We start from the raw sequence: 16,160 nt of genomic DNA on the forward strand, positions 1-16,160 counted from the left end.
GGGCAAGTGATTGTGAGTGGTGGTTTTATCTGACCGATTCCCGTGGATTCTAGTGTCAACTCGAACTGACACGGGGCAGTTCTCTAAAAGAGAATTGGCCGTTCAGAGTGGTTCCCTATAGCGAATGGGCGATTCTCTTCTAGAACTAGGTGAACTGTCGATTCTCTTCTAGAACAGGGTGAATCGTTGATTCTCAGGGCGGTTCACTATAGAGAATAGGCAACTGGGTGAACTGTTGATTCTCTTCTAGAATCGGGTGAACCGATTCCCATGTCAGCTCGCCCGAGTCTGTGCTGACTTGGCAATTATTAAGTCACTGACTGTAACCAAACATTGAATTGGATTAGATGGGCTTGTTCAACCTGCTCTGAATTGACATGTTCAGACTTTTGGCTCTAGTTTTAGTCATAAAGATCTTTTATTATAATAAATGTAACAATAGTATTAGAGTAAGCAATAATTAACCCAAAGCCACTTCTTGAATTTTGTATACTGAGTACTATGTTTCTAGTTAACATGTGTCAAGATCTTTCCAATCTTTTTTAAATTGATATGGGTTTGAAGAACATCAGGAACGAATTATTGGGTCAGGAAACCGCCTAGAGAATAGGATCACGTGCAACATGTTTAATGCATACTACTCAATATAACCTAATATATCAGCTCCATTGTCATTGAATTAAAATAAATCAACTTATTTGATAATCTGGCTAGAAATAACCAATTCATTGCCTAGCATGCTTTTAATAAAATAAGTTGGCATTGATATTATGTCCTTTTCCTTTTATTTTTCTGATAATTGTTTAACTTTTAGCTTTAGTTAATTTCTGCCCTCATTCACTGCTTAAATATTTCTAAGGTCATGATATTTTGAGATAGCTAGTTTGCTATATCAAAAACACAATATGAAATTCCTTCTAGTTTATGTGGTGACTTTGCAACTAATTATTGTCTGCAAAGTATATCTGTTATATAACATTGGTACTTATTTTAATTTAATGATTACTAGGAACCAATTCTTCCGGGTTGCTTTCTTCGAGCTCGAGCTATAGGACTGACCAATGATTGATCAGGTATTAGATTACCAGAGGAGAACATGCGGAATTCAAACTCTTGGTCTTTTTCACTTTTCCAAATTTATTTAGTTATCAACTATTATCTGAATGTATTTTGTTGTTTCTGGGCATGGCAAAAAGGGTGACAAGGATGATAAGATAATTGCAGTGTGTGCGGATGATCCAGAATATCGACCCTACACTGACATCAAAGAACTCCCACACCGTCTAAAAGAAATTAGGCAATTATTTGAAGAAGAAACTGCTCCTCTCTCATAGTTTGAAATTACAGTAATTCTTTACAAATGTATGGTATGTGATAAGAGGGGGTTTATATCTCTACTTATTTAAGTGGGTTTCACATGTGGTCTGTGGTACATGGCTCTTTATGCAACCTACATCTTGCAAAGCTTGAGACGTTAATGGACCCTACGATTGGATATCTATTGATTATCAAAAGCTAATATATAATAATTCATGTTCTTTACTTCATGAAATCACTTGGACTATATATCCGTTTGATGTCCCAATAGTTGAATAAATCCATCCAGCTATTGTCTTTTCATTTTTTATTTATTTCAAATTTGTCGCTTAATATTCGCTCTACAATACATTTGTCACGTTATATTTCTTGTTTGGCTAAATTCATGGACCTCTATCCTTAGAAGAGGTTCAGAATTTGTATTCGCTTTGCCATGTACAAGTCTTTTTGGCTTATCAATTCAGTACTTGGAACCAGATAGTTATGGCAAATATATATGGCAACAAAAACAACTATTGTTGTTGGGCCTTGGGCTACATATAAATATTGATAATTATAAATACTTTTTTCGTGATTGAGATTCCATTCTTGGCTTTCCATTTGTTGGAACCTGGAAACATAGTTAGGATTCATCGAATGTTTCTTTTATTACTCTCTTCTATGCATAAGTTTCCATCCTATAGTCTCGTCATAGGGATGACAATGGGCCGAGTGGACTGGCTGGGCTCAGCCCTAAAACACTAGAGCTTGGGCCACATAATGTGGTCTATGGGCCAGGCTACGGATGGGCAACTATGGCCCCTAGGGTAGGGCTAGGTAGCGTTTGGGCCAAGGCTGGCCTGGTTTAGCTCGATCTGCCTTCTTATTCCTTGTTGTATTCTTTTTTTATCTTTAAATTTTATTTGGCATAGCCCAGACTGGCCCAACCTTGATAGAGGGTGAGGTGTTGGGCCCTGTCTAGGGCTTCTTTTGCCTGATAAAGGCTGGAGCAGGCCCTATGGGAACATGGGCTAAGCTCGGGCCAAGGCTGGCCTGGATTAGGTTTGGACATTGCTAGCCCTATCTCTTCATCACCTTCATACCCATAAATAGGACCGGATGAGACATGCACATGTGACCACATGATTTATATGGTCACATGGATGAGATAATTCCTTCCCTAGCAATTGTGGAGCAAGCTAATCGAAATGCCCTTTGAGCAGGGATTTTCCTACACACCAAAGGGAGATAAAATGAAAAACAGAGGGTAAAAAAGGTATTAAAACATGGATCGGCTGCTTGGTTCGGCACTCCTTGAACTTATCTCGGTCCTCCTTTGTATCAGATTGGTTGGCCAAAGGCGGTCTATGTGAAAGTAAAATTAAGGGTGTCGTTTGTATAGAGTCTAGGCACTAAGCAATCACATTAGAGACTACCTTCAAATAGTATCGAGCAATGTGGTTTTAATATTGGAAATCTTTGTGATAGCCTTAAAATATATTTTCATATTTGTTTATAAAGTTTAAAGCTTAAAAAATAGTTTAGTTCGACATATCTATGAAAACTTGAAAATCTTGAAAGTTGATGGTCAAAAAATGTATACAAAATGCACTATTTCCAAAACTTGAAATCAATTTTTTTTCTCATGCTCAGGCATCTTGATGTCGAGATGATCAATTTGAAGATATTTGAGCATCAAAACAACCTCTTCTAGTAAGATATTTGAGGTAGGCTCAAATTTGATTGTTTAAAGCCTCGGCTCTGTATAAACTTTTCCCTAAGATTAAAATTGATAAAATAGGGAGAGAAAAATTGCATAAATTATTTCATTCTATAAAATTTTTGTAAAGATAATATAGATCAAGTAAAAAAAGTACATTATAGAAGTGGAATAATGGGTTTGGAAAAGAATATTATTAAATCTCAATTTGGCCGAAAGAGGTATAAAAAATATGACCATGTTGAATGTTCCCATTGAATGTTGACTATTTTTAAAAGGGACTGGCATGTATAAGGTTGAACAATCCAATTAAGTTGCACCTCCAAATTTTATCATAATATGTAGTTTTGGTGTAAAACATTATTAGAATTGTTTGAAAATCTATTTTTATTTCTAATTATAAAATTTTAAAGTCCAAAAATGGTTAAAGTCAAGGAGATCTATATACTTATAAAAATCTTGAAAGTGGACGGTGTAGGTAATTTGTGGCAAGATGCATTATTTCTGGAAGTCAAAAAACATTTTATTTATTTTTTCATATCCATATATCTCGATACTGAAATGATCAAATAGAGGGGTTTTACCTGAAAACTACTTTTTCTGATGAATTTTTGATGTGCTATGCTAATTTTACATTTTAAGGTTGCAACCATATATATAAACATTTTTTCTTGTTAAATATCAACAGTTTTTGAGCCCCTGGTGATTGGCTTGTAGAGGAAATGAATTTCCGCTGATATGAGATATGAATTGGGTCTCAAACCTTGAAGGTAAAAAATGGGTCATCTAATTCGCATCATTTTAGAGCTCCAAAATCTCTTCAAAATTAGGAAGCTGCCTTACAATAAAAAATAGGAAAAAAAACACACACACATACACCCAATTTAGAATAGCCCAATATTTCATTGCGGATAAATAAGTTCATAATATTAGGAAATTTGAGATTCTCAATTTTTCTCAAAAGTAGCCAAAACCTTAAATAGTTCACATAAACAGAGAAAGATGACAGAACTACAATTTATAGTAACCTCAAGGAGTCGTCCTAGAAAACAAACCCCCTAATAATAAGCACATAAAGATTATACGTCAGAAAGAGACATAGAAAATAACAAGCAACTTGAAGGTGTAGTCCCATGACTTGGACTCGGACTGGGACTCGGCAACGACTCATCGCAGCTAAAGAACAAATCGCCGTCCGACTCGACGCCATTAACCTCTTGGGTCTCAAGTGGTCTCAACGCCGTTAGATTCCTCACGTCCCACGTGGTTAGTTCTGGCTTACTCCCCAAATGATCGGCGATATCTTGAACCTCCGTCTTGACACGTGGAGCGTGATTAGGTGACAGAGCGAACTCACAGTGTGAGTTGATTGACTCGCCGGAATCTTTTTCGAAATCTTCAACGGAAAATTTCATATGGCCGGAAAAGTCTTCAAAGAAGTAGTTCTTGCGTGAACGATGCGTGGGAAAGAAGCAGGGTTGGTTCTTGCCTGAACCATGGGTGGGGTGGGGCTTCCACACGAAATGATCAGAGTTTTTTTGAAAGTCTCTCTTGACAGAAGGAACCCCATTTGACGATGACTTGTAGTCAGATCCAGTCAACTCGTCGGAATCGTTGCTGGAATCCTCGTCGGAGAAGTTTGTTTCATAGGAAACCTTGTCAGAGTAGTTCTTGACTGAACTTTCAAAGTGGTTACCAGAAAAGAACCGATAGGTGATCTTGCCTGAATGATGGTTGTCGTGGGGCTTCCCCTGGTAAGGATCACCCATTCTTTGAAGCCTTGTCTTGACAAAACGAGTGCCACTACGCGATGAATCCCACCTATTGTCAGAGATCATCAACTGGTTGGAATCATTGCCAAAGTTCTTCCTGCTTGAAGTGCGTTTCCCGCGAGCTAGGCAGCCTTGACAATGGAGTTTCCTGAAAATGGAGACAAACAAGGATTTAGAAATCTTTAATTTTCGTTCTTTGAAAGGAGATAAAGAAGATAGTTGTTTTTGGTATTTCTGCTGGATAGTCATGGTGCTCGCTCTCTCTTTCGCTGTGAGAAAGATTCCAGTGATAGTAGATTCCTGGCTCTGCCCATCTTTTCTCTCTGCAATAGATGCCAAGGAGAGTAGACCATCTTTCTCTCTCTCTTGATTCTAGGCGCTCTCTCCTTCTTGCAGTAGATGCCCAAGAGAATGCAATTGTGATTTTCCATCTTCAGGGCGTGTAGATTTATAGAGAATGCATTTGAGGTTTTCTATCTTCAAGTATGAAGACGTATCTTCATGGTACTCTCTGATGGCTCTCTCAAGCGGCTAAATAATGGGTGCGGTTTGTATAGTGCCTAGGCCGTAAACAATCAAATTAGAGCCTATCTTCAAATAGTGTCGAGAAATGCAATCTCAATACTGGAAATCTTTGTTATAGACTTGGAACATATTTTCATCTTTATTTATAAAGTTTCAAGCATAAAAAATAGTGTAGATCAACAAATCTATGAAAACTTGAAAATATTGAAAATTGAAGGTCCATAAACGTATTACAAAATACACTATTTTCAAAACTTGAAATCCATTTTTTTCTCATGTCCATGCATCTTGATGTCGAGATGATCAATTTGAGGATATTTGGGCATCAAAACAACCTCTCTTAGTGAGAATTTTGAGGTAGGATCTAATTTGATTTTTTAGAGCCTCGACTCTATATAAACCCTTTCCCTAAATAAGAGACAAAAAATATCAATTAAGGGAAAACTGTATTTCATAACATACAACTCACTAATCAGATGAATAGGGAGATAAAGCGTCTCGAAAAGAGGCCTGTTTTATCGATTTTTTGATGGTTAGATCAATCGATTGTGGTAACATGGTCTTTACGTAATCGATGAAAAATTTCTTTCGACTTTATTTCACTGTAGATTGATGGATGGTTTTTCTTATTTATGTGAATTAATTGGTTATGTACTCTTTACTTTGAGATTCATTATGTAATTCAGATAATCAATTTGATGTATGGGTTTTACTGTGTGATTTAGTGTTTCAATCATAGTTACTGGGAGCTCCCGCTCCGAAATCTCACTCCGGGGTTCCGGAGCCGGGATCTTGACTGGAACCTGTTCCCATCTTTTTGGGATCTCGCTCTAATTTTTAGGATTCTATATCCTATTCACTATAAAATTCCATCAATTATAAAATTCAAAGTTCTAGAAATGGTGATGAACGGGAAAATTTATAAAAACTCTAAAATCTTGAAAATGGACGGTCCAGATAATGCGTTAGAAGATGAACTATTTTTAGGAGTACTCAATCTCTTATTTTTTCATCTCTATGAATCTTGATGTCGAGATGGTTTATTTGAGAGTTTTTTAGCATAGGAAGAACCTTCACTAGTGGGTTTTATGGGTGCACCTTACCCATATAATATAAGGTTTTAGAGAGAGAGGGGGGGAGAACTGAAATTTTGAATGGATTTTAGAGCGGCAATATGAGACTAGATGTAATAAAATAGAGTTGCACAAATGGTAAGCAGATGATGAAAGAGAGGGAGAGATCCAAATGGTGTCCGCTTGAGAGAGATCCAAATGGTGTGAGAGAGATCCAAATGGTATCAGCTTCTTTAGCAAAATGAGAAAAAATATAAAAATTGGAAGGGCAGCACAAACAGTAAAAAGAAGATGATGATGAGAGAGATCCAAATGGTGTCAGATGTAAAACAATTTGGGTATGTCAAATGTTTGAGAAGAAACTGAAGTTGTCATGGAATCACTCTTAGAGAGAGAATGGGGGAGAGAGGCAGCTGCGAGAGAGAGAGCCTCTATATTTGACCAGGAAATTTACGAAAACGAAGTACCTATGATGATCATGTATACCATCTCAGCCCCAATTTACTGATTATCATACAACTTTGTAAAAGAACTGACCCAATATTTTTAAATGATTCCCCATTAATCCACTACAAGTCATAGAAATACTGCACTCATAAATTTCAGCACGAATTGCTCTGAAATATTCGTCAAAATCGCAACCAAAATCACCAAGAAAATTCCTTCAGAATTGTAGGAATGAACATGATTCCAACACTATTTGCACTTGTTGAGCGATTGAAAAGGGCAACTAAAAATGAAGCTTTATTGAAGTTTTGGGATTTTTCTGTTTATTTTAGAAGGGGTGCCTCGTATTCTTGCTCCTTGTCAAGATTTTGGGCCATGGAACACTGTCACTGTTGTCTTTATCGTAGTTTCTCTCTCTAAAACATATAGGATTTTGTTTTGGTGGGTTTTTTAGAAAGCGAAATCAGTCTACAGATAAGATTGAGCGAGAGATTCGAGGGGATGTAGAAAGAAAACCAAAGACAAGGATGGAAAGTTGAATAGGTTTAGAAAGGAAAGGGTTTAGCAAGAGAGAAGGAGGGCTACTATCTGGTTAAAAAACTATGCGCCTCCTTCAAGAGAAAGCTTCTCTCCGTGGGTTAACCGGGTGATTACTGCCATCTTATTTTCTTGAGATGTGGATGTGGATCTTACAGTCATGAGGTGAGGTCTCATGCACTTGGGTAGGAGAGGGTCTCATAGGGTCATTACTCATTAAAAATAGTTTGCAAAAAAAAAAAAAAAACAAACAAACACAAAAACACAAGCAACTCACTGTGTCAACAAAATGAATTCATATCAATCAATAGATTATGTCAACAATTATAATCTCCAACGCCTATAGGCGAAAATGAACAGTGATTTCGCTTACGCTCATCACCGTCCAAAGTTCATCGCACGTTCACGATTGTCCGGTAGTGTTTCATTTTTTCATTTCTTTTTCTACAATTTGAAATAACCTAAAATTTGGAGTGTGTGTACATCTTAGTGAGGTGCACTTAAGGAAAATATAAAACAACTAATTCCCTGAAAACAATTGATCAAAATACGCCCTAAAAGTTTTGGGAGTATTTTCGTCTTTTTTCATTTAAAATATTTTTTGACATTTTTCGTAGATTCGTATATTTTTTATGAACATACTTGCCAAATATCAGGTCTTTTGGATTTGTTGAAGACAAATTAAAAATAAAACACTATCGGATAATCGTGACCATACGATGAACTTTGGATGGTGATGAGGTTAAGCGAAATCATTGTTTATTTTAGCCTATATGTGTTTTGTAGTATCTTCCATATATATATATAAATGGTACAACGATGTATTTTTCTCAAGACTACTATAAAGCGAAGATAGTAAGTCAGACCATTGGAAAGAAAAATTCATAGCTGGTCTAGCACACCTTTTTACAGAAAAGGTAAAAGCAAGGCTTAAAAATAAGCATGGTGGAATTAGTCCTTATTCGCTGTATACATTAGGAGAATTATCAGCTGAGATTTGTGCTGAGGGTCTTGCTTTATGTACAGGAAGGGATTAGAGGACTTTTGCGAGTAATTTGGATTCAATACTCTACCCCCTTTCAAAGCCTTTCCATAAAAGAAAACATGAAAAATTCAAAAAAAGGAAATTTAAACATTAATCAAAGGCAAAAGATAAATTTTCCAAAAAATTCTTATGAGATAAACCATCTTTTAAACATAGGGGAAAAAGGAAAATCTCTGTCTGTTATAATTGTGGCAAAGTTGGCCATTACAAAAACGAATGTAGGGTTCAAAGAAAAATAAACTCTTTGGAGATAGATGATAATATTATAAAGGCATTATTCGAAATTCTCCAAATTGAGGATGAAACTTCTGATTTCTCTGAAACAGAAGAGGAAATGCTGATTGGCGAAATATATGATGAGGATATCATTATCAGTAGTTCTGATTCAAACTCTGATAATGAAAGTAGTCCAGAGAAAAAAAAAGAAAATTGCCAACGTGATTTTTATAAGGCAATAATGGATATGAATGGCTTAAGCATCAATACCCTCACAAAAGAAGAAGACTTGATCATAGACCTCATCGACAAAATAGAAATCAGATTTCCATCCTCCAGAAGAACTACATTAAGAATTGCTGAACCTAGGCTTAGGGATCCTCCCAAAAGCTCTACCTCTTCAATCCCACAGTTAGAATATGAAAGATTATCCACTCATAGGAGAACTATTATCGAAAGACTTAATATAACTCCAAATCAGGTTCAACTACCGGTCTATAGAGTAGATACTCAAGGATCCTCGGAAATAGAAGAACAAGAACCAACACCCTCTGATATAGACTTTGATGTAAATGTTATTCAAAAAGAAGAATTTAAAATAGACAGAGAATGGATCAGAAAAGATTTCTACTCTGAAGAAAAAAGAACGGACCAATTTCTCTTGATCATTTACCTTTTGTTTCAACACAGCACCAAGTCATAGTTCTGAGGCATCTGTTTCTACCATTTTAAATGCTGCAGGACTTGATAGAGCTAGGCATGGCAATTCCTTAGCTTTTATTTTAATTTTTCTGACTGCCTTGGTGTGTTTTTCAATCCATTCTGGAGGATTCTTTTTTAATCTTTGAAATTGGGGCTTTGCATCTAAAGCCAAATCTTTATAAAAATCCGAAATATAATTTAAACAACCAAGGAACCTTTGTAATTCTTATTTTCTTGTGATTATATCTGGAAATTTGGATGAAAATTCTATTGCTCTATCAATGGGAATAATTCTTCCTTGGAAAATATTGTGCCCTAAAAATCTAATTTTTTTCTGGCATGGATTTATTTTCCTCACCAAAACTACTAAGCCAGCATTTTTTAACAGAACGACTCCAAACTATCTAGGACACGTGTCCCAGCCATTAATACTTCCTGCAAAAGAGCCACCACTGTCGACAAAAGTCACAATCACTATAACCATTATCTTCCATATATATATATATATATATATATATATATATATATATATATATATATATATATATATATATATATATATATATATAGAGAGAGAGAGAGAGAGAGAGAGAGTGAGAGAGAGAGAGAGAGAGAGATTGAACCCAGTAATCAAGAGTCAGAAGAATTGAAATACGGTGAAAAATCAAAATTAGTGAACATAAATGTATGAAAATGTTCATTGCAAAATTCATATATGCATCAAAATGTTCAGTGCAGAATGTTTGGACTAAACATATATAAGAAAAAAAGAAGGTTTGATACTAATCATTCAGATTAATCATATATGTTTAAAAAGTTCAATGCAAAAATTTTTGTCCAATATAAAATGGTCCCCAAAATACAAAGTTCATGCATGGAACAATTAGAAACTGTGAATTAAAACCACATAGGGATTGAAAGGCCACCATTGTAGACACCCCATTTTAAATTTGGCAAATTCTGTGGTTTTTTGAACCCTTAGGACCATACGTATCCTAGTAAAACCAAATCCATAGTCTACACAGCCTACCCTATGACCCAGAACCAATCTGCCTACCCAGAACCTTGTAGATACTCTGTTTTGACCTAGAATCTTGCAGACGCCCTATTTTACCTAAAAAATCATTAAAAAAAGTAGAAAAATTCTTCTTCACCCAAAGTTTCTCTAAGAGCTTCACAAGAGGCTGAAGAACTAATATGAAATGGAACTTTTGAATTCGGACTATTTTTGGTTTCGGCGACACTAGGAGTGTCGCCCAGCCTCCACTGGGCGACACGAGTGGTGTCGCCTAGACTTGGGCTCGGACGACACCACTAGTGTCACCCAACCCTTTGTGGCCCAAAACAGAAATTTTCTTCCGGGATTGATTTCCTTCCTTGTTGTACAATTTCGACCCTGTTTTATGTGGGCGGCTCTAGGCGTGTCGCCCGAGCTACACCACGACACCTAGATCCGAATCCCCAAAAAAGGTAGTTTTGGTTGAAGGATCTGTTGGTTATGGAAAGATGCCCTTCACAATAGATCCTTGGCAGTTATAAACCCTTTTTGTGGCCATTTAGAGAGATGACTTCTTTAAAGAGAAAAGGGACCCTAATTTGAAAACCGTAACCCTAAGCTTGAAAACCTTAGCTCTTTAGGGCACAACAACCCTAATCCTAAGAAATCCAGACCATTTTTTATCATCTCTAGGGCCCAAAAAATCTTTTTAACCACTGATTGTATGGTTAACATATGAATTAGAGAGGCAAAGAGGATGCCGGTTCTAATACAAGCTAGCCCTTGAAGACTTAGGAGTCCCCGGCCATCCGGTCCAGTTTGGTATTATTTTCTTTCCCTTTCTTGATTCTTCTTCTTACTGTTTTGATCTTATTTTGATTATTTTGATCTGTTCATTTCTTTAAATCCTGTTTTAGTATTTTGGATCATACTGGTTCTGCCACAGATCTGAGAGCGGGTCTGCTTATTTTTTGACAGATCTTGCCTTAGATCTGAATTCGATATGTCCCACTTTCTCTACCACAATATTTTCATCTGTAAAGGTGTCAAGATCCAAGAGATCTTTGTCAGAAGATCTATCCGATTTCATCGTAAATAGTTTGACACCTACCATGGGGCATTTCAAGATTGATCCGAGCTCCTAAACACGAAGTTTTATTCCAAAAAATGTCCCAAAAATTGACTGGGACCAGGACTTAGGGTTTCGGTGCTACAAAAATCTGTCTTTCCTGGGCGACACCACTAGTGCAGCCCAGGTCCAGGGCGACACGTCCCCTTGTCGCCCAAATCAAAATATCTAAGATTTTTGTGAAGCTTCGCAACCTTGTTCCAAGAACTTTCTTGTGGCTGCTCAAAAAATTTTAGATCAAAATAAAGTTTTTAAAAGTACAAAAAAATATTTTTCTTGATGTTGGTCAGTTATATCTGTACTTTTCTATTTCACATTATTTTAATTTATTTCATACGAAATATCTTTTTCCCTGGTTCTGAAATTTTACTGTAACCTTATTTCATCATAACTAATAAAAAAGGAAAAAACTTAATTTTTTTTTTTGGGTGACAAACCCATGTCGCCAAAATGTTTGGGCGACCACACACGACCTGTGTCGCCCAGTTTCAAAGGTCCCAGAAACTCCTTGGACCCCACAGACCTCTTCCAGGGGCTGTTGGCTTCCAGTGCACCAATTTTTGAGTAAAAATTAAATTTTAAAAAATATAAAAAAATGTTTTGCTTCAAATAGGTCTATTATGTTCTTGCCTTTCTGACTTTATTTTAGTTTGTCAATTTTTATGGAAATAATGTTTTCCTTGCTTTAACCTTGCTTAGTTTAACTGTGTTTCCTTCAATTTAAAATGAAAAAAAAAAAAAAAAAAAAAAACATTGAGGGTTGCTTGCACCCTCCATGAACCGTGTCCTATTCGAGTCACTCTCGACTCAGGCCGTGCTCAACTTAGCACGGACTGTGCTTGATCTCACTATTTTGACTATACGTTTTTATGGGTTGCTTAAACCTCCATCTATACTGTGCTTTGAGTGAGCATTGCCTCGAAGTGCACATCACTAGACTTAACTAGTGCCAAGCGCTCGCTTTATTTCTGCATTGCATTGTGTGTATGACAATTATGTTTTGATTGCATGCTTCTTTTCACACTCCAGCACACACCGGACCGGCAATGCCCGAGAAACCAAAAAAACAAATATTTCGAAAACCCCCAAAATCCTTGTTAACGACATGAGAGGAACCTAGCTTTGAGAGTCGAACCTAGTGAAAATCCTATAACAAGAGGCCAGGACCTATGTGGGGACCAATATCAGCCTAGCCGCATTTCAATAGTTAGGAACCCACTCCTAGGCCAAGCCTATCTATAATCCTGGTCAAAATTTTTCGTGTGCTGTGCTTGCTTATTTCTGTTGGTTAATCTTAGATCTCAATCCGAACCCGCTTTTGGTCCGAGGTCAACCCTTTGGGTCCAAGGTCCAAGTCCAAGCTTGTACCCAGCTTAGCCTAGGTTCGAACCAGGTTTCTTCATGGTTCGATCTTAGGCCCCCTTTCGATCCGAGCCGAAGGCTCATTCCTAGCTCATCTTTGATCCAGTTCGGGTCCATACCTGGTCATATCATCAAAATTCTATGGGCCCAAGTTCAGGCTTATACTCAGCTTAACCGAGGTCCGAACCAAATTTTGCCTTGGTCCAAACTTAGACCCCCTCTCGGATCGAGCTAAAGGCTCGTTTCTAGTTCATCTTTGATCCGGTCCGGGTCCATACGTAGTCTGATCATCAAAACTCTCTGGGTCCAAGTTCAGGTTTATACCCAGCTTAGCCCAGGTTCGAACCTATAAGGACCATAATTCAGCGACACGCACAAAAATGGAGGGAGAGGTAGAGGCCTAACGACGGTTGGAGCACCGCCACGCATGCATAAGAGCTTAGTGCCGTCTATGGTGAAGAAGCAATGGAGAAGAGCGTAGCGTCGTCTATGGTGAAGCAGCAGCGGAAAGAGGAAGAAGACGCAACGCCGGTTGTGTAAAGTGACCCATTGCAATATGTGAATTCTAGCCTAGCGCCAAATGTGAAGCGAAGGGTGTAGCGGCACCTGTAAATCATTGCCGGCTGTGAAAGAAGAGGTAGAACCGGTTGTGTAAGAGACTCAACGTCGGTTGTGTAAGAACACGTACCGCCGGTTGTGACCCAATGCCATTGGCGAAACGAAAAGAGCAGCGCCATGTGTGAATTGAGAGCAATGGGGAGAGTGTGTCGGTCAAACGTACGGTCACCGTACGTTTTAGCGTCGCTCCGTACATGTCAGAGCTGTGTGTGAGTGATGTGGGGTCTCATACACTTGGGTAGGAGAGGGTCTCATAGGGTCATTACTCATTAAAAATAGTTTGCAAAAAAAAAAAAAAAAAAAAAACACAAAAACACAAGCAACTAACTGTGTAAACAAAATGAATTCATATCAATTAATAGATTTCCTCAACAAATATAATCTCCAACGCATATATATATATATATATATATATATATGAAAAAGTCTTCCAAACACCTATAGGCGAAAATGAAAAGTGATTTCGCTTAACCTCATCACCGTCCAAAGTTCATCGCACTGTCACGATTGTTCGGTAGTGTTTCATTTTTTCATTTCTTTTTCTACAAATTGAAATAACCTAAAATTTGGCATGTGTATACATCTTAGTGAGGCGTACTTAAGGAAAATATAAAACAAATAATTCCCAAAAAATAATTTATCAAAATTCATCTGAAAATTTTTCGTAGATTTGTATATTTTTTATGAACATACTCTCCAAATTTCAGGTCTTTTCGATTTGTAGAAAACAAATTAAAAATAAAACACTATCGGATAATCGTGACCGTATGATGAACTTTGGATGGTGATGAGCGTAAGCAAAATCATTTTTCATTTTGTCCTATAGGCGTTTTGTAGTATCTTCCATATATATATAAAGATGGTACAAAGTTGTGTTTTTCTCAAGACTACTATCAAGAGAAGATAGTAAGTCAGACCATTGGAAATAAGAATTCATATCTGGTCTACCACACCTTTTTGCAGAAAAGGTAAAACAAAGGCTTAAAAATAAGCATGATGGAATTAGTCCTTATTCTTTGTATACATTAGGAGAATTATCAGTGGAGATTTGTGCTGAGGGTCTGGCTTTACGTATAGACTTGAAACTTCGAAGGCAATTAGAAAAATAGAGAATAATGGGGAGGAAGGAATTACATGACTTCTGCGAGCAATTTGGATCCAATACTCTACCCCCTTCAAAGCTTTTTTATAAAAGAAAACATGAAAAATTCAGAAAAAAAAAATTTAAACATTATTCAAAGGCAAAAGAAAAATTTTCCAAAAAATTCTTACAAGATAAACCATCTTTTAAACATAGGGGAAAAAGGATAATCTTTGTCTGTTATAATTGTGGCAAAGTCGGCCATTACAAAAACAAATGTAGGGTTCAAAGAAAAATTAACTCTTTAGAGATAGATGATAATATTAAGAAGCCATTATTTGAAATACTCCAAATTGAGAATAAAACCTCTGATTCCTCGGAAACAGAAGAGGAAATACTGATTGGGGAAAGAAATGATGAGGATATCATATCAGTAGTTCTGATTCAGACTCCGATAATGAAAATAGTCCAAAGAAAGAAAAAGAAAATTGCCAATGTGATTTTTACAAGGCAATAATGGATATGAATGGGTTAAGCATCAATACTTTCACAAAAGAAGAAGACTTGATCATAGACCTTATCGACAAAATAGAAATCAGATTTCTATCCTCTAGAAGGACTACATTAAGAATTGTTGAACCTAGCATTAGGGATCCTCCCAGAAGCTCTACCTCTTCAATCCCACAGTCAGAATATGAAAGATTATCTACACATAGGAGAACTATTATCGAAAGACTTAATAGAACTCCAAATCAGGTTCAACAACCAGTCTATAGAGTAGATACTCCAGGATCCTCGGAAATAGAAGAACAAGAACCAACACCCTCTGATCTAGACTTTGATGTAAATGTTATTCAAAAAGAAGAATTTAAAATTGACAAAGAATGGATCAGAAAAGATTTATACTCTGAAGAAAGTAGAACGGACCAATTGCTCTTGATCATTTACCTTTTGATTCAACACAGCACCAAGTCCTAGTTCTGAGGCATCTGTTTCTACTATTCTAAATGCTGCTGCACTTGATAGAGCTAGGCATGGCAATTCCTTAGTTTTTGTTTTAATTTTTCTGATTGCCTTGGTATGTCCTTCAATCCATTATGGAGGATTCTTTTTTAACCTTCGGAATAGGGGCTTTGCTTCTAAAGTCAAATCTTTATAAAAATCCGAAATATAATTTAAACAAGCAAAGAACCTTTGTAATTCTGTTTTTCCTGTGATTATATCTGGAAATTTGGTTGCAAATTCTATTGCTCTATCGATGGAGATAATTCTTCCTTGGAAATTATTGTGCCCTAAAAATCTAATTTTTGTCTGGCATAGATTTATTTTCCTCTCTAAAACTACTAAGCCAACATTTTTTAACAGAATGACTCCAAACTATCTTGGACACGTGTCCCAGCCATTACCACTACTGACAAAAGAGCCACCGCTGCCGACAAAAGTCACTATCACTATAACAATAATCTTCCATATATATATATATATATATAGAGTGAGAGAGAGAGAGAGAGAAAGAGAGAGAGAGAGAGAGAGAGAGAGAGAGAGAGAGAGAGAGAGAGAGAGAGAGAGAGAGAGAGAGAGAGAGAGAGAGAGAGAGAGAGAGAGAGAGAGAGAGAGAGAGAGAGAGAGAGAGAGAGATT

At 36.8% G+C, this 16,160-nt stretch overlaps 1 long non-coding RNA gene across 1 annotated transcript; it reads left to right on the top strand.

The window, feature by feature from the left end:
- The first annotated feature begins 1,009 nt into the window (after nucleotides 1-1,009).
- On the top strand, nucleotides 1,010-1,478 carry LOC148781273 (uncharacterized). Its single transcript, XR_016059819.1, has 2 exons — nucleotides 1,010-1,073; nucleotides 1,197-1,478. It is a non-coding gene; the product is annotated as an uncharacterized LOC148781273 (long non-coding RNA).
- The last annotated feature ends 14,682 nt before the right edge of the window (nucleotides 1,479-16,160 follow it).

This window comes from Amborella trichopoda, chromosome 7 (genome assembly GCF_054954075.1).
Source record: "Amborella trichopoda isolate Santa Cruz 75 chromosome 7, AtrichopodaSantaCruz75HAP2 v2.0, whole genome shotgun sequence".
NCBI lineage: Eukaryota > Viridiplantae > Streptophyta > Magnoliopsida > Amborellales > Amborellaceae > Amborella > Amborella trichopoda.